This window comes from Psammomys obesus, unplaced genomic scaffold (assembly GCF_907164565.1).
Source record: "Psammomys obesus unplaced genomic scaffold, mPsaObe1.curated_primary_1811, whole genome shotgun sequence".
NCBI classification, from domain to species: Eukaryota; Metazoa; Chordata; class Mammalia; order Rodentia; family Muridae; genus Psammomys; species Psammomys obesus.
In genome coordinates this window covers 29,881,429-29,901,268 of record NW_026596046.1, presented here as the reverse complement: position 1 = coordinate 29,901,268, position 19,840 = coordinate 29,881,429, and positions in this window count along the sequence as shown.

Genomic DNA, 19,840 nt, shown 5'->3' with positions numbered 1-19,840 from the left:
TTGGCCAGAAACTTCTTTTTGCTGTGGATAGTAATTCATGAAGAGACACATTTCTGTAGAAGATGTGACCTTCATAGTAATCTTACCCTACCACACTCAGAGAACAATCTGGAGAGGGGGTGGAAAGATGTAACAACCAGTAAAATTGGGAGGTGAGCTGTCAAACAATGGTCTACAGACATGACATGTGTATTGAGCACATGCTGTGATGGCAGCTGTGATTATCTACACAAGACCTGCACAAAATCAAGCCACTTCAAAATTGATCTGGAGAGGACAGGAACTCTGCAAGGAGAGCAACAGAACCAGAAAATTTGAACACAGGGGTCTTCCCAGAAACTCATACTCCAACCAAGTACCATGCATGGAGAACCCCTGCACAGGTGTAGCCCATGGCAGTTCAGTGTCCAAGTGGGTTCCATAGTAATGGGAAGAGGGACTGCCTCTGACATAATCTGATTGGCCTGCTCTTTAATCTCCTCCCCCTGAGGGGGAGCAGCCTTACCAGGCCACAGAAGATGACAATGCAGCCACTCCTGATGCGATCTGATAGACTAAGATCAGAAGGAAGGAGAAGAGGACCCTCCCCTATCAGTGGACTTGGGGAGAGGCATGCATGAAGAAGGGGGAGGGAGGGTGGGATTGGGAGAGGAGGAGGGAGAGACTTATGGGGGGATACAAAGTGAATAAAGTGTAATTAGTAAAAGTTAAAAAAATTGCAACATAGAAGGGCAGAGGCTGTGAGGCACCATCCTTATCTGAGAAGCTATAGATAGCTGATGTCTGCTGGAAGAAAGAAAATTACCTTACTTTATGAGTGTTGTCACTTTCCATATCCAAGTGGATGAGCTCATGCATATAAGTATATGGGAAGAATTAACTGAATTCAATGGGGTTCGTAACAGCTTTATTTGTAATAGCCAGAAGAAGGAAAGGACCAAGACATCCCTCATCATAGTTCACTCAGGATGAAGTATCCCAGAAGCAAAATTAAACACATGGCATATACTTACTTATAAGTGGATATTAGACATATAATGTAGGATAAGCATATTAAAATCTATAGTCCTAAAGAAGCTAAGCAAGAAGGACGACCCTGGGTAAGATGCTCAATCCTCATTCAGAAGGATGTGTAAATGTGATGGATATTGGAAGAAAGAGAAATCTGGGAACAGGACAGGAGCCTACCACAGAGGGACTCTGAAACAGACTCTACCCTGCAGGGTATCAAAGCAGAGGTTGAAACACATAACCAAACTTTGGGCAGAATGCAGGGAATCTTATGAAAGAATGAAGAAATAGAAAGACCTGGAGGGACAGGAACTCCACAAGGAGAAGAAAGAAAAATCTGGGCCCAAGGGTCTTTTCTGAGACTGATACGCCAATGAAGAACCATTCATGGAGATAACCTAGAATCCCTGCACAGATGTAGCCTGTGGCAGTTCAGTGTCCACGTGGGTTCCCTAGTAATGAGAGCAGGAACTGTCTCTGACATGAACTCAATGCCCTGCTCTTTGATCACCTCCCCCAGAGAGCGGGGTAACCTTACCAGGCCACAGAAGAAGACAATGCAGCAAGTCCTGATGAGACCTGATAGGAAAGGTCGGTTGGAAGGGGAGAAGGACTTCTCCTATCAGTGGACTGTGAGAGGGGCATGGGAGAACAGGGAGGGAGAGTGGGATTGGGAGGGGCTGAGGGAGGGGCTACAGCTGGGATACAAAGTGAATAAACTGTGATTAATAAAACAATAAATTTTAAAAAATAATTCAATACAGGAGTACTGAAAATTTCAAAGAAAATACAATAGAAGGAGCTGGCAAGAGTTGGAAAGGCAAGATATTGTGTGCCGTTTTTGAAGAATAATTAAAATTTAAATAATTTCAATACCAAAAAAGAAAGAAAAGAAAGAATATAAGGTTATCTAAATGAAAACTTTTAATTTAGGGTAAATTAACCTTCATTTGAGTAGTGAGCAGATTAAAATGAAGTGTCAGTAATAAAGACAGAACATATAATGCTATGGACATTCCAAACTGGTCCATACTCTGCATTTTTAGTTATATAATTGCCCTCGCTTATTATGGTGTAGAAATTATTATTGTTATTTTAATGAGAACACTGAGGTTCTGGAGATTTCAATACAATATCTAAAGTCATGAAGATGTTATGAATTTGAATTTGGTCAAAAATGAATTTGACCTAGCTATAATTTTAACACCCATTATTTTATCTACCATTATTTCATTTACTATATAATGCTGAGGAAAAAATGCACAATCAAATATATATGTACATATATATTAGAATATATATATATGGATATATGTAGAGAGAGATATATAAAATACATATATGGAGAATATGTATATATATTCTCATACATGCATATTCTTTGTAACTATCTGCAGCTATAGTAATAAGGAGAGCATTAGACAATGACAGAGAGTAAATCCCTTGGTCAATTTTCAAAGACAGGATAGCTGCTATGATTTTTACTATTACTAATAGTTGTTTTACTACCAGGAATCAACCTTTTCTGAATCCTCTACAGTTTCACAACAGTGTATTTGATCATCAGATCATTTATTGCACAGGCTCTGTGATGATCTGAAGTGGTAGAAGACCATTTGTAAAGCTGTGGGTGACATCAGAGATGATTATGGTATCTTACCTCCCAATATTAGGGGTAGCTAGACTTCCTTTATCAGAAAAAAAAATTAAACCTTGGATCTTCTTATGGTATTATTTACTCTTTCAAAACTTTTCTCTTGCTCGATTTGACCTTCTTGTATATGTGTGTATTTATAGATATTGCATGTGTATGCATTCATGCTCCTTTATGCATACATATATGCATTTGCTGATCATATATACATTTTATATGTACTTATATGGTTGTCACTAGTTTGACCAAACACCTGACAAGAAAAAAAAAAAAAACTATGAGAATATATCTTTTTTGGCTTAGTTTGAGAGTCAGTGAAGTCCATCCTGGTGGGAAAAGCCTAACAGCAAATCCAGGAAAGCAGAAGAATAGGAGATATGACAGCTGCTTCTTCATACACCCATCAAACAATAATCAAAGAGAGGGGAAGATGATATATATCGGGCCTATTTTTAAAATGTATGCATTTATGTCCCTTATTATTTCAACTGGGGCTTTGAACCTATGGAAACATACCACCTGCCCCATTCATGAGGCTCTTCTCCCATTGGTTAAGCCTTCCCAGAAAAGGCCTCACAGATATTCTTCATGGTGTAACTCATCATTTCCCAATGATTTTGTTCACCCATCCAGTTTGACAATCAAAATTGATCATCATACACAGTGAAGTTTATCCAAGCAGAAAACAGTAAGGAGGATTTAGAGACATGACAAAGAAGTAGGACACACATAGAAGAGTCAGACCAGACCCAAATAGATGCACAATGTAGACTTAAAATGGTTAAGAAGATACTTTCATTGCTCTTAAGAGAATAATAAAACTGTCAATGAATCAAAATGAGTTTCCAATTCTGAATACTGTGTTTTACAAACTATGCCAGGTTTTTAGAGATCGCTATGCTCTGTGGAAGCTTCCTGCACAAAAGTACCTTATCTAGTAGAATTAAAGGACGGAGATTTTTAAGTCGGTGTGGTTATAACAGCAGACTTCTGAAAGAATTTGTGTCCTTAAAGAGGGATTAAGAAGTCAGGGCTTGTTCTTTCGTGTTGGAGGGATGAATCACGAAGGCACCAACAAGGACAAAGATTTCACTAAATCGGATATCATAGATGTCAGTACTTTGAAATTACTTTTGTTTATAAGACCTTCAGCTCAGGACATTTTGTTATAGCAGCCAAAATACATGAAGAGACACACGTATTACATGACTAATTCTCATAATATATGGACAAATGATTATCTCAGCTTTTTCAAAGAGGAGACAGGTTCCAAGATGTAAACTCATATTCAAACACAGATTCCATTACTTTCTGGAGTAGACCTAAATAACTGACCATGAACTAACTAAAAAATAGGAAAGAAAAATTGAGCTAACTTGGGTAGAATTAGTGGACACTTTCCATAGAAATATCATCGGAGCCCAATTCTAAAGTCTCAGTAGGATTTTGTCAGAGGTGAAAAAAAAAAAAAAAAAACCTGGGTAGGAAAGATAGAAGACATTTAAAATAAACTGAACAGAGATGTCAAAGCATGCTGTTAGTGAAGAGCACATCAACATCCAGTAGGTGAGAATTCCATTATATCTACAGAGGGGCTTGTGGACAGGCTAGGCAGGAGGTTTCCACTGGAAGGAACATAAAATGTCAGACAGATTTTTTTTTTGTGAGTGATAAGCAAGGGTAAACAACGTGGATGAGGCAGATGGGTCCTCATATTCTCAGGCTTTAGGGCTATAAAAGGAAGCACAGTGTAAAAATTGACACACACACAGAAAACACAGAAATCTGCTGGTCTTTTTTTTTTTTTTTTTTTTTTGTTTCCAAGACTGACAGGTGGAGGAGCAAATCCATCACACACAAAATGCATTAGTGAAAATATCACTGTCTATTCAAATGAGCAGGGTGAAGAAGGAAGAAGATATTTCTAGTTTGTAATCACACTAGTATAGCTTTGAAATAATTCAGTTTTCTGATCTCACAACTTTATAAAACCACAGAAATTTCCATGCTACCCTCAGTGAACACGATACTACTGCATTGTTAAAACTATGACAAATAGTAGATCTTCTACCATATTATCACAGGAGAATGACACATGAGCCTACAATATGGACTTAGAAAAGTTTATTAGGTATAGTGATTTATTGAAGAGATGATTATGCAATAGCATGGCAAAATTAAAATATGTAAACAGTAATCTAAAATGTAATTATAAGGATTGTACAAAGATGCTGAAGTCTTCAGAAGCCACTGGAATATAAGCAAATGCAAAAATATGCAGTGTGCTTTCTGGTTAAGAATTCTTCCTTGAGTTCCTGTCAGAGATAGTCCCTGTTCCCCTTACTATGGGAAACCAATTGGTTATTGAGCTACCACGAACTTCTCCTGAGTAAAGGTTCTAGGTTATATCTATACATGGTCCTTGGTTGGAGAAACAGTTTCAGAAAAAACCCCTGTGCCCAGATATATTTGGTCCTTGTGGGGTTCCTATCCTTTCCCTGTCATACTAACTCCCCTTTGCCGAAGGTTTGGTTATGAGTCTTAGTATCTGTTTTGAAACGCTGCTTGGTAGGATCTTTCAGATGACTTCTGTTGTTGACTCCTGTCATATGTCCAATGCACATCTCATTTGTCTTTCTAAGTGAGGATTGATCATCGTACCTCATGTCTGCTTTCTTGTTTATCTCCTTTAGGTGTATAGACTTCATTATGTTTATTATATCTTGCAGTGCTGCTAGGCCACAGAGGAGGACTTCGTAGCCAGCCCTGAAGATACCTGATAAAAAAGGGCCAGACGAAAGGGGAGGAGGTCCTCCCCAGTCCATGGACTTAGAAAGGGGCAGGGAGAAGCTGAGGGAGGGAGGGTGGGATTGGGAGGGAATAAGGGAGCGGGATACAGCTGGGATACAGAGTTAATAAAATGTAACTAATAATAACAAACAATAAAAAAATAAAAAATTTAAAAAAAATTAAAAAAAAGTTAAGCCAAGCATGTGTCAAAAAAAAAAAAGATTGCTTCTGTTTTTAAAAGATAATGTTGTTAATATATGCAGTTTTGTTTAACTAAAAATACAAAACTATGAAAAAAGAAAAAAAAAAGAATTCTTCCTTAACTCAATGGCTGACTCTTTGACCTTTCCCCCAACCTCCCGGAGGGAGGAGCAGCCTTGCTGGGCCACAGAGGAGGACATTGCAGCCAGTCCTGAAGATACCATATAAGCTAGGGTCAGATGGAAGGGGAGGGGGACCTCTCTATCAGTGGACTTGGAAAGGGGCAGGGAGGAGATGAGGGAGGGACGGTGGGATTGGGAGGGAATGAAGGAGTGGGCTATGGCTGGGATACAAAGTAAATAACCTGTGATTAATATAAAAAATAAAAATTATAAAACAAATTTTCCTTGTGCTGTGGCTATCATATCACCACACTTTTCCCACTTATTATCACTAATAAAACCATGCCTATCTATCATGTTCTAGTTCACCTGCTTATTTAAAAAAAAAAACTATAAAAGGAGAAAAATATCTAAGAAAAAATTGTTTCTTAATGAATGAGTTTTCATTGTTTAAAGACTGCTAGGAAAGCCAGGCATAGTGATGCATGCTTGTAATCCCTGCACTCTGGGAGGTGGAGGCAGGTGTGTCTCTGTGAGGTCAAGGCCAGCTTGTCTACAAAGTGAGTCCAGAACAACCAAGGCTACACAGAGAATTGCTGTCTCAAATAAAACAAACAAACAACAACCCCCCCAAAAAAAAACCCTGCTATGATTAGAATATCTAGTTTTAGTAATTTAAATTTTGTGTGTATAAATGTACCTGAGTAAGGTGCTCACAGAGTCCACAAGATGGAAAGAGATTGCTTAGAGCTTCAGATAAAGGTACCTGAGAGCTGACAGCAGTGGCTGATTGGAACAAATTGAAGTCCTCTCAAGAGGAGTGTACATTCTTGCTCTTGTAGCCATCTCTCAAAGACCAAATTTAAAACAATGTAACTTTCATGTTACTAAGAAGGCAAAAATACTGCCATTGATGATTAATGTGATAAAAGTAGCATATCCAGAAGACTACTCATCTATTAAAAATTAGGAAATCATGACATTTGCAAGCAAATTTATGGAACTGGAAAGGATCATCCTGAGTGAGGTAACCCAGACACAGAAAGGCACACGTGGTATGTACTCGCTTATAAGAGGGTATTAGCCAGCTATTACAGGGTAACCATGCAACAATTCACAGACCCAAAGAAGGTAGGTAACAAGAAGGACCCAAGGGAGACCATCCTTGAATCTCACTCAGTTGGGAAAAAAGAACAGGCAGCAGAAGCGGATGAAGAGAGGGAACTGGATAGAAGAGAGTGCGGATAGGGAAACAAAGTGGGGAAAACAGGTGGGGAGAGTGCGGAGGCAAGGTGAGAGGGCTTGTAGAGAAAAGGGGAGCTGAGGGTGGGATCACCTCTGAGACAAGTTGAGACCTGCCTCAGGATTAGTTCCAGGAAGGATGTGGGATGACTCTTAGTGAGCCTTCTAGCAGGGAGGGATATGGAGACTAAGGAGGCCATCTTCTAGCCAGGCAGGACTTATATTGCGGGAGGAGAACACCAAGTTACCTATAACCCAAAGTTACCTTCAACCCAAAATTTACCCTGCCTACTAAATGTGTAAGGATAAAGATAGAACAGAGATTGAGGGAATGTCTGACAAAGACCAGGTCCAACCTGAGACCTACCCCATGAGAGAGAGCCAATCCCTGACACCATTAACAATGCTCTGTTATGTTTGCAGACAGGAGACTAGCAGAACAGTCCACTGAGAGGCTCTACCCAGCAGCTGATTGAATCAGAAGCTGAAATTCATAACCAAGCAATAGGCAGAGCTCTGGGAGTTCTGTGGAAGAGTGTCAGGTAGAAGATAGAAGGACCGAGATGGGATAAGAATGGCACAAGAAAATCAACAGAGTCAACTAACCTAGGACCACTGGGGATTATAGAGACAGAAGCACCAACCAAAGAGCATGCATGAACTGGACCTTGGCCCCCTACACATATGTAACCAATGGGCAGCTTGATCTTCATTTGGGTGCCCTAGTAAGTTCAGTGGGGCCTAAGACATGGACTCTCTTTCCAGTTTTTGCTCACTTTCGCCTTACGGGGCTGCCTTGCCTGGTCTCAGTGGATGAGGGTGAGCTCAGCACTGATGTGACTTGATGTGCTGGTATAGGTTGTTGGGAAGAGCTCCCCTTTTCTGAGGAGAATGGGATAGGAAAGGGGGAAGAGTGTGGGTAGGTGGGACTGAGAGGAGAGAAGGGAGGGGGCTACCGTTAGGATGTAAAGTGAATACATAAATTAAAAGTAAGTTAAAAGAAAAAGTAATATTCATAAAGTATGGAAAATGTTTTAATGTGGATATGGAAACAGCATTATTTATCAAATTCCCTTCATACTTATTTTTTAAGAAGAAAACATGTATAAATGCAATCCATCTACCATTAATTATGATTTCATATATTTTAGCTGTCTTAGCTAGCTTTATTGTGGTGATAACACACTATGACTAAGACAATTTACAGAAGAGTTTATTTGGGACTTGCAATTTGAGAAGTTACAGTCCATGGCCATCGTGACAGAGAGCACGGAAGCAGGCAGGCAAGCATGATGCTGGAGCAGTAGCAGAGAATTCGCATATTTAGACACAACCAGGGACTGAAGGAACGACTGGATAATGGTGTGAGCTTGTGAAACCTCAGAGCCTGCCCCTAGTGAAACACCTCTTCCAAAACAAGGTCGTGTTTCCTGATTCTTCCCAAAGAATTCCACCAACAATGGAGCAAGGATTCAAATACATGAACTTGCTGGGACCATGCTCATTGAAGTCTCTATATTAGCTAAGTGAAAATGAATATGAAGAACACGGAGTTGGTTTAGAAGAGACTCTTACTCCTGTTGTTATGCCACTAGGATTCTGTCACTGTCTGCGTGCATGTTGACATTAAGAACAGCCATGTGCTATATTTGCTATGTGTTATGTCCTGTGCTAAAAGGCTTGATAACTCCCATTAACCCTTGCAGAGGTTCTTGGGGGTGCTATGGTCATTGAGCTGTAAAGTTATTTATAACTGTTCAATGGTTTCATCAGTATTAATGATAGGTTGTAATTGAGCCAGACTCAGTCAACTCTTAAAGGTTCTTCCCTTATCTAAGTGTTCCTGAAGATCTGTCCTTTTCAATATTGAACTTCTTCCTCTTCCATCTCAAAGTAACAAGTGACCTGAGGCTAAAAAATCTTTAGGAAAACTGCATATAATACTTGCACTTGGATTCAAAAATTCATATCAAGATGTTAAAACATAAAAACATAATGCAATCAAGAGACCAGTTTAATTTTGATTTGAGCACAGGAGCTGTTTGATTCTCTGCACAACACCTCATAAATTACACATTTTGAAAATTACGCCCATTTTACTTTCTTGGATCCACAATAATGAGCTTTTTTAGGCTCTTGTCTTTTACTTTTGCACCTGCACAGAAACCTTCCTTTGTCACCAGGAAGATGAAGATCTTCCTGAAAGCATTATTAATCAGTTCTTACCGAAAAGTCCTTCCTTACAGGAAGAACAAAGTTATAACTATGAAAAAATCCTCTTCCTGAGCTCCAGCATTTTTCCTTACTCTTCATCTCTCATCATGGACCTGGCTCATCTGAAGGAGCATGATGCTGTTGCTAAGGCAGAATCCCACCTTTAGGACTCCCCCAAACTCCTCATATCAATGCTGACTTACGATAATGTCTCTTAGGCTAGGAAAATGTGGTTTCTCATGCTTAGTGTCATGCTCAGCTCTGGCCAACTTCGTTGTCCACTACAAAGAAATGCACAGAGTAACAGCCAGACACACTGAGTTGAGAATCCCAAAGGCAGAGTCCAACTTCAGTTCTACTGCTTCGTACAGATTCACTTCTTGGAAATATCAGTTCCTTTATTTCTTGAAAAGGTACTGGAGTTTCAAACGTAAAACACTTGATATTTGCCTATGTGACTACATAGAGCCTTGCAACTGCTGTGGCTCTTCTTATACTGTTAATGATTTTCTACAGCCTAGAAAAAGTGTTTCATTACTGTTCTAAATTAACTGAAAGAATATTGGAAAGAAAAAATGCATAAAATTGAACATTACACCAAGTTAGTATTCTATTTCTTGCTTCTTTTATTTATTTATTTTTTTATAATTTACTCACTTTATATCCTGATTGTAGCCCCCGCCCTTGTCTCTTCCCACCGTCCTTCCCTCTTTCCCCCATCCCCTTCCCCTAGTCCACAGAAAGGGGGAGCCCTCCTCCTCTACCATCTGACCCCAGCCTATTGAGTCTCATCAGAACTGCCTTCATCCTCATCCTCTGTGGCCTGGCAAGGCTGCCCTGCAGTGCAAACAGAAGGATTTGTCCTAATTTCCTGGTATGTACATGAAATCACCTTATTAATAATCAATCTTTAACCAATGCTAGTGTCCCTCACAAAATAAAATTTTGAGAATGACATCATTACTATACGAACCATATTTTCATTCATTGTTTATCCATTTAGGGGGTTTGTATACTGCCACTTTATGTCACAGTCAGAGGACAGCTCACAGGATACTGTTCTTTTCTTCACCCCGTGGAACTGAGGATCTAACTCAGATTCCTGGGCTTGGCAGCTACAGCCCCTTCCAATGGAGCTAGCACTCAAGCTCAAGCTCCATCTTTTGCTTTGGTCTCTCGTTAAATCTAAGGTTATTTTGGTCTTAGCAACAAAGCTTGCCAGCCAACCTGACCAATCTGAACATTAGAAAGAATGAAGCATAAGATTTACCATCAGTCTTCGGCTTGACATATGGCCTTGGTTCTTTCCTTTAACTAAGAAATGATAACTGTGAGTTATTGAACATCTTAAACTCAGTTCCTTATGCCCAAAGTATGCAGAGTATAAAATCTACCATGTACAATTCCTTCATATGTTAAATAAAACCACACCAAACTATCTAGTAGTGTGCTATTGCTAAACTCTATGTTTATTAAATATTTCAAAAATAGAAACAGCACTTGACAAGTGTAATTAGCAGATAAGGAAAAAAAAATATTTTACAATTACTGGTCAATCTTAGTATGGAAGAAGTCAGCAGGGTTGTCCTAGAAGCTGACAAGATTTCCCAACATTGATTTTAGCTCTGCGGTGTTGGCATCTACAGTGCCAGATTGTGGAGTCACTGCAACGCTGCGAATAGAAGCAGAGGACATATGCCAGGCTTCCTAGGTTCAGGCCACCCAGTCACCAAACTCAAAGCCCCATAGCCAGGCTGTTCATTCCCACTGAGCTTGGCAGAGGAAAAAAGACAATAGAGTTAGCCAAGGCATAGAATTAGTGTCTAAGTCTTGGAATCAAATCAAAGGTGGCATGTCACTCTTCCTATTTCAATTAAGCTATGTACTTCTGTGATGTAAAGTCTGTGTCCAATCAAAGACATTTGTCCAGTGAGTTGGGGTTTGGCTGGTACTCTCCATTAGACCAGTAGTTCTAACCTGAGGGTGCAACCCCTTTGAGGGTGGGAAGGGCCTTACACAGGGGTAGCCTAAGAGTGTCAGAAAACACAGCTATTATGATTCATGACAGCAGCAAAATTACAAGTAGCAATGAAAACAATTTTATGGTTGGGGCTCACCGCAACCTGTGGAACTGTATTAAATGGTTACAGGACAAGGAAGGTTGAGAACCCCTGCATTAAGTGGATGAGATATTACAATTACAGTTGACTCTTTTCACCTTTCTGCTAAGCCATCTATCCTTCAATTTATCTAGTGTATACCATTCCACATTAATTACCTCAGTTTGCTGTTGTTGTTGTGAGAGTCAATCATATTTATTCAATTCTATCACATGTATATTCATTGCCCTCGATTGTAGAATCTTAGATTAGGTCCACAATTATTATACTAGTACATTTCCTAATTCCTAAACTTCCTCACCTATGTTAGTATCCAAAGGGATCGAGAGTCACCTCACTTCTAAAGAATTATTGTTTGAAGAAACAACCGAAGACCCCGGGCAGGACTATATTTCTCAGTGGAAGAGAATTTGTTTGACATGCATAGCATCCTGGATCCCGTTCCCACAGAAAAAATAAATTAGCGATGAATAGATAAATATATGATGTCTGTCCTGGTGCTTTGAACACTGTGTGAGTGAGCTCAGTGTGGTCACACTCCCCACAAGCTACTTCTGTCTCCTCACCTCAGCTTTGTTCTTTTTAACAACATTAAGATGCATTTATCCTGCCTAACAATAAACCTTCTTTTAAAGTCTGTGTTGGAAGAAAGAGGTTCCAGAGTGGATGGAATGTTTAAATACAGTAGAAGAATGGGAGGTGAATGTGATCAAAATACATTAAATACATGTCCAGAAATGTCAAAGAAAAATAAATCACTGAAAAACAATTCAATTAGATTTTAGTCTAGGAACAGGTTGGTGTATCATTCCCACTGTCACTTTTTTTAAAAATTTTTTATTAATTACACTTTATTCAATTTGTATTCCCCATAAGCCCCTCCCTCCTCCTGTCCAGATCCCACCCTCCCTCCTTTTTCTGCATGCATGCCACTCCCCAAGTCCACTGATAGGGGAGGTTCTCCTCTCCTTTCTGATCTTAGTCTATCAGTTCTCATCAAAAGTGGCTGCATTGTTCTCTACTGTGGCCTGGTAAGGCTGCTCCCCCCTCAGGGGGAGGTGATCAAAGAGCAGGCCAATCAGATTATGTCAGAGGCAGTCCCTCTTCCCATTACTATGTAACCCACTTGGACACTGAACTGACATGGGCTACACCTGTGCAGGAGTTCCAGGTCATCTCCACGAATAGTCCTTGGTTGGAGTATGAGTCTCTAGGAAGTTCCCTGTGTTCAAATTTTCTTGTTCTGTTGCTCTCCTTGTGGAGTTCCTGTCCCCTCCAGCTCTTACTATTTCCCACTTCTTACATAAAATTCCATTCACTCTGCCCATCAGTTGGCCATCAGGCTCAGCATCTGCTTTGACAGTCTATACTGCAGAAGCTTTCAGAGGCCCTCTGTGGCAGGTTTCAAGGTTGTTTCCTGTTTTCTTCTGGCTTTCAGAGGCCCTCTGTAGCAGGTTCCGAGGTTGTTTCCTATTTTCTTTTTCTTCTGATGTCCATCCTCTTTGCCTTTCAGGATGGGGATTGAACCTTTTAGTTAGGGTCCTCTCTTTTGCTTAGTTTGTTTAGATGTACGGATTTTAGTGGGTTTATTCTATGTTGTATGTTTATATGAGCCACTTTTAAGATACATTTGTTTCCTCAGAGAGGAGTCCTCCCTTCACAACCACTCCCTATGCTCCCTGACACTGATGATAACAAAGGTGTGATGCAGTTTGCAAAAAGCCTTAGTGTAGGAATGAAATCTGTAAGAGATTTTCAGAAGTGTACATCATATCTGCTCATACTGACCAGGTGTGTAGTGTGGCCACAAAGCTCTACTTTCCCATTGTACATGGACAATTATAAAGCAGGAGAGTCGATGAGGGTATACAGTTATTATCCGTAAAGCAGATTGCTGTTTGAAATGTCAGCAACTAGAATCTGGACTCACCTACCTGGATGTTGCTGGGTAATTTCCTAGTGTCAATTTATTCAACTGTCCTATGGGGCAGAAAATAGCCACTTCACATAGAACCAACGATGATACGATGATAAAAGATCGCATGCGAAGGAACTGGCTGTAGCCCCTGCCCCACTCAGACACTAAATTTATAAGACACTGATAAAGAAAATGACTATACAACTAACGTGAGATGACTGTGCTTTGTCTCATTTTTTTTCTTTGAACTGCATCTCACCTCTTCTCATAATGTTCTCATTGTGAGCATCCTGCTCAATCCACAAAAATTTCAAAACATTCATTTGGGTGAACTAGTTGCAGCTGCAAACCCAGCAGCAGGAGCAGGTACTATATATGCCCAGTGTTGATTAGCATCCTTGCAACTCATTATTCTGATCAGCCAGAAGCAATTTACAATCATCTTTAAGCGAGTGTGCATCATTTTCATAATTGACTTGCAGGAGCTTTGACACAACAACTTGTAGCTGTCAATCACTGTCAAAGGATAGAGGAGGAGGAGGAGGTCTTCTGGAGAGAAAAGCAAAGATATAGTTCCAGTCCACAGAGAGAGAAAATTGCTTAAATGTGGAGTCATCCTGCTATACAGCCTACGCCCTTTTGTCACCTCCAGGCCTTGTCAAAGGACCCTTCCATGAAGAAGAATAGGTTAAGAGTCAACATGGAATTCAGTGATGCTCTAGGCTGCCTGAACAACGCATGTTTTGTGAGTGTCAAGCTTTAGGCAGAATTTTATCTGTTTAGTTTTTTTTTTTTTTTCCTTTCTGATACTCCCTTCTCTTTGCTAATTAAAGTAAGAAAGAACTTGGCTCACAATTTCATTCTTTCACATTAAGAGTTATAAAATTTGTGTGTCTACAGAGATAATACGTAGCATCTAGGTAGATAGATAAGATAGAATTTAAAATTTATGTACTTAATATATTTGTTTATGGTTATCAGTGTAAATACTTATCAATTTTAGAATCTTTGATACCTATTTTCTAGATTCTTTGGGGCGAGGTCTGTGTAGACAATGCACATTACTGACCGATCTCTAAGGAAAAGGCAAAGTATGCCCAGGAACATGTATTTCATATGGATCTGTATGAAAGTGAAGCTAGGATATTCAGATTGCAGTGAACTACATGGATGAACCATGTTTGAGACAGGGAGGACAGCAATGGCACACGCGCGTACTCTCTGCTTTTCTGTGCTGTGAAGAGTGATTGTCCCCTTATTTCTGACAGAGTAAAGTTGCTGGTTATATTTGCAGAGTCTCACAGCATGGCAGGCAATATTAAATGATAGCATGTAGGATGAAAGCTCCATTCAGACAGCAAACATCATTCTTCATTCTTGTCATTTACCCTAAGGGGCAAGTGCAATGGTTTACAATCAGATGTCCTTATTGTCTGTGTGCAAATGTGAAAAATAAATAAAATCAACATTCTAGAACTCAGAGTGCTGAATGCCTTTTGCATGCATATCTATCTCTGCTTTCCATCTTTAACCACCATTTACTGAAGATGAATGGACATGTTTTAATCAATGTATCTGTCCTAATATCTGGTGAAGGCAAAGACAAAAGCTCATTTTGTTCTGTTCCTTTTTGAAGACTCTGCCCAGTGATAGATTCATGTAGTCCATGTCCCCTTCTTGGTGATGTGTGCAAGAATCTACTACATTTGTAGAAGTTTCTAAATATCCTTTCTTTTTAATTTTCTTTTTTTATTTTATTTTTTAATATTAATTAGTTTATTCACTTTGTATCTCAGCTGTAGCTCCCTCCCTCTTCCTTTTCCAATCCCACACTCTCACCCTGATCTCCTCCCCATGCCTCTCTCCAAGTCCACAGATAGGGGAGGCCCTCCTCTACTTTCATCTGACCTTAGCCTATCAGGTCTCATCAGAACTGTCTACATTGTCCGCCTCTTTGGCCTGGCAAGGCCACTCCCCCTCAGGGGAAGGTAATCAAAGAGCCTGACACTGAGTTCATGTTAGAGACAGCCCCTGCTTCCATTACTAAATATCCTTTCTTGAATGTCCATTGATACATGTGTTCAAATGTCTGTGCACACACGCAATTAATGAAGATCATTTAAAATACTGGAAACTTCATCGCTTTCAAGTGTCACATAAATACTGGAAAAAGTTAAAGCTACTATTTATTTAAAGAAATAATGATTCTTCTTTTTTTGCAATCTCGTCTCTGTTGAACTGAGAGTTATATAGGTGTGGAAAATCTGGATCTGTCCTTGTGGTTTCCATTATTTTCATTCCCCTCTCTCTACTGCTGCTGGAACTATACTCAATACATTCATTAACAGCATTGATTCACTGTTTCCCTGAATCAACCTACTTTTTAGTTACTTGTTTACTTTTGCTGTCATCTTATTCCTTGTATCCCTGTATTGCTTCTATAGATGCACACTCTCTCTGTGTTCTAATTATTCTGGAATTAAGGATGCATGTCACTTATTCTTTGTGTATATGATAATAAACATAGCTATGTTTTCATTCACATTTTACCCATCAGAATTATCTTCTCTGGGATTTATTATATGTATTTTCTTTTTATAGTCCATAATGCTATTTGTGTATAATCTTATCATGGTTTGAAACTGTTCAGTTTTCTATCTTGAACTGTACACCTTTTTTCCATTGTTTCCTTATTATTGTGTATATGTTGTGTGTGTGTATGTTTGTGTGAATATGTGTGTGTGTGTGTGTGTGTATGTGTGTAATGTGCATGTGCGGGCATGAAGATGCCATAGTATGCATGTGGAGGTGAGAGAACAACTCCGTGATCAGACATCTGCTTTTACCTTTACCTGCGTTCCATGCATTGACATATGGTTCCCGGGCAATGATCTTCATCTGATGAGCCATCTTTCTGGCTCCATACCATATGTTCTTCTTCTAGTTAATATTTCTACTTTCAAATGTCCAAAGTCACTAAAAAAATTATTTATCATCAATTGTCCAACCTTTAAATTCATTAATTTCCTGGCCACATCCTGGTAGCAATGACTTCATATCAATAAATAAAATGAATCATGTTGTTCTAAACTTGTTAGGTGTGCCTGCACACTGATTACTGCTGACAGTACTCAGCTCCTGTTTTGTTGTCATGGTGTTCTGTTGAAGTATTGCCTGAGTCTCCTTTTCCACCTTATGTGCAGGCTTAGACTCAGTTACTCAGCACGCATATGCTAGGGCTACTCAGAGTCCTTATATCACTCAGTCAAAGTGGTCTGATCAGACAAAGACAAGAGCCAGCTACAAATTGGCCTAGAAATTCTCTTCAGACATGTTCTTTGTTTTCATCACTTTTCTTTTATTTCTTAATTGGACTGTGTGTCACATTCTTAATCAAGACACTATCTTCTTGTTGTTTTGCTTTTGGTTGTTTTTTGTTTGTTTGTTTTTGTTTTGTTTTGTTTTTTGGTCCTCCAATCTTTTCTGAGTTATGGGCTGGAGAGGGGCACTTTCAAGATAGCAGTCATCTGTCACCTCTTTTCTTTCTATAACACAAAACTCTCTTTTTTAGATACACACTGTGTCATTTAGTTTTATGTCAACGCGACACACTCTGGAATCATTTTGGTAGAGGAAACCAGCTTGGAAGTTGCCTTCTCAGATTGGTCTTTGGGTAAGCCTGTGGTGCATTTTCTTGATTGACGGTTTATATGGGACAGTCCAGTTGACTGTGGGTGGTGCCACCCCTGGACTGGTGGTCCCGAATGACATAAGGAAATAGGCTGATGAAGCCATGAAAATCAAATCAGTGAATAGCATTTGTCTATGGCCTCTGCATCAGTTTCTACTTTCAGGTCACTTTCTTGAGTTCCTGGCCTAACTTCTTTCAATGATGGACAGTGACTTAGAATTTTAAGTAAAATAAACCCTTTCTTTTCTTCCCCAAGTTGCTTATCTTCATGATGTTTTATCACAACAATAGGAACCCTAACAGAGAGAGAAACCAAATTTTCATTATGATTAATGAGATCCTTCATGGGTCAGTCACGACTCCATTAGTTTCTTTGGGCACTGCTTTCACCAGCCTTCTGGCTTCTTTAAATCTCAGGCTCTTCAAAGCTTTAATTTGTTTACCATTGGCATAAGATCTCTGATTATTTTCCCTACAATGTTCTCTACCCTCTTTAGTTCATGACTATAACAGTTCATAAAGACCTAAAACGATATTTGTAAGCCAAACTTCTTCACCTTTAGTGTACTGAGAGGACCCTGCCCTTCATATCCTAGCTGGTTTTCTAGTGGCATTGACTACAGTTTAAATTATGTACTCATTTTGTTGATGAACTGGTGACTACATAAACATCTACACTGTGAAAGGATGGCATAGATCTTATGGGTGGTTCAGACTTTTGAATAGATAAGACAAGAAAAATTAATAAATTATTCATTTATTTGATAAAAAATATTTGATCAGTTCAAGATTAACTGAAGTAGTTGATTCCCTTATCATCTCTGTCTCCTTTAACTGCTTGTTTTGCATTTGGATGGACAAAGTTATTTTAGAGTCCCTATGCATTTCAGCAGAAAAGATAATGCACAATAAAATTGAGTGCATTTTAAGAAAATGTTTACATTGAAGAGAAATGGGAAGATGGAAACCATAAAAGACAACACAACAAGATAGAAGGGAATGAAACTTATCCCAGTTTTTGCTTTGTGCTTGGACACCCATCCAGTACTAAAGATACTGCCCTACCCTTTTTCAGGCCGGTCTAGCCTGGATCTTATTCTGAAACAGAAGTTTGTGTAAATGTTCTATACTCCAGCCTTCAGACATCCCTGATAACCATCCTTTGCTGTTGTAGGCTGCAATTTCAAACCCTTAAGTTGAGGAAGCCAAACAAGCCTTGCTGAAAGACTCAGAGCTTTGTTGCGTCAGAAACAGACATGAGTAGACAGAGGATCTCTGCACCAATGTTGACATGTAAGGTAGCAAGGAAAAAAAAATGGTTGCAATGCCAATGCCCTAAGGAGGTTCAGATCTGCCCAGCACTGACATCACGGAGCTTCTACCCTCTTCTTCCAGCTTTGGTCCACTATCTGCTGTCAAATGCTCTCTTTCTTAATAAGCAAAGTCTGCTTCTACCACTAGCTATACATTGCTCTCTAGTTTCTTGCTCCAGGTCACAAAACCTTGGAAATCTGTCTGCCAAACCTCAGTATTTTCTCATTAGATTGTGGAGATAATTTGACACACTTTCCCCCTCTTCCTTGTGCCAGTAATCATTGGTATGTTTAGTGGGTTCATCTTAGACCTTATAATCTAGTTGTCACATGACCTGCAGGTGCTTTCCTATGGGAGTCCATGAAACCTTGCAGCAACAGGCCAGCTGATCTGAAGAACTGAAGTGAATGATAAATTATTGCTGTTAAGCCATCAAATTCTGTGGTAATGTTCACAGAACAAAAGCCAATTCAAACAAGTTTTGTAACTTTACACATTTTATAAATGACACAAATAAGGTAGAAAATATTTAGCTGTACATCCTGTGGCCTAGCTAGAATTTGAATGGAGTTCTGTGTGAATACAAATTCCACGCTGGGAGGGAAAGTGACACACTGCCTCGCTGAATCTGTTTTATATTTTCTAAATTACTTTTTAACATTTCAAAATGTCAAACACATTGTCCAAAGTCTTTTACTTTCCACAATAGATATCCAGTTTTTAAAAATATAATGTAACAAGCTTCCTGGCCTATCACAGGGCATGTAGTTCTAATTGCAGACCTAACAATAGAGCCATCATTGCCTGTGCTGCCTATGCCAGCACTGAGTTCCAGGTGGCAGCAGACTACAGTAGAATCAATCTGGCCTCCCCAAATCTGGCCTGTGGGCTGAGTTTGGGATCTATTCCATTTCTGAATAACACATGAACTAAAATTAGATTTAACATTTTTAAATATTTGAAAAGAAAATCAAGAAAAAGGACAGGATAGCACAACACGTACAAGCCACATGAAATTAAAATTTCACCCTCCATAAAAAAGTGTATTAGATTAGAGTCAAACTCACTTGTTTACGTGAGGCTTTTGGCAGTTTTGCCACTGCAGTAAGAGCTACTCAGCTGTGTCAGCAAAAACTGATGTCCCACTATGCTTTGCTGACTAGAAGTATCTACTGAGTAAGGCCACTGCAGTTTTCCTCACTTGGGGAACCTGCTTTTTATTCCTTAACTTATTTAATCTCTATGGATCATTGTGACCATCCTTTGAATGATATTCATCAAGTAAGTCATCTTTCACCCACTTCCTTTATCCACAAATTTTCATTTCTTATCTTTTGAACCAAAATGCATATCACAACATTAATTTTATTTGAGGAGATTCAGTGTCGCCAGTGTTTAAATACCTTGTTGTATTTTTATTCTTACCTGTATCATGTTCACCCTTTTATATACAATTTTATGATCGATAATTTAACTGTCTTTGATAAAATGATTAAAACAATTGTAGATATGGAGAGAGCCATGTACTACGACACCAATGATCTTCCACTATTTTAAAGCTCT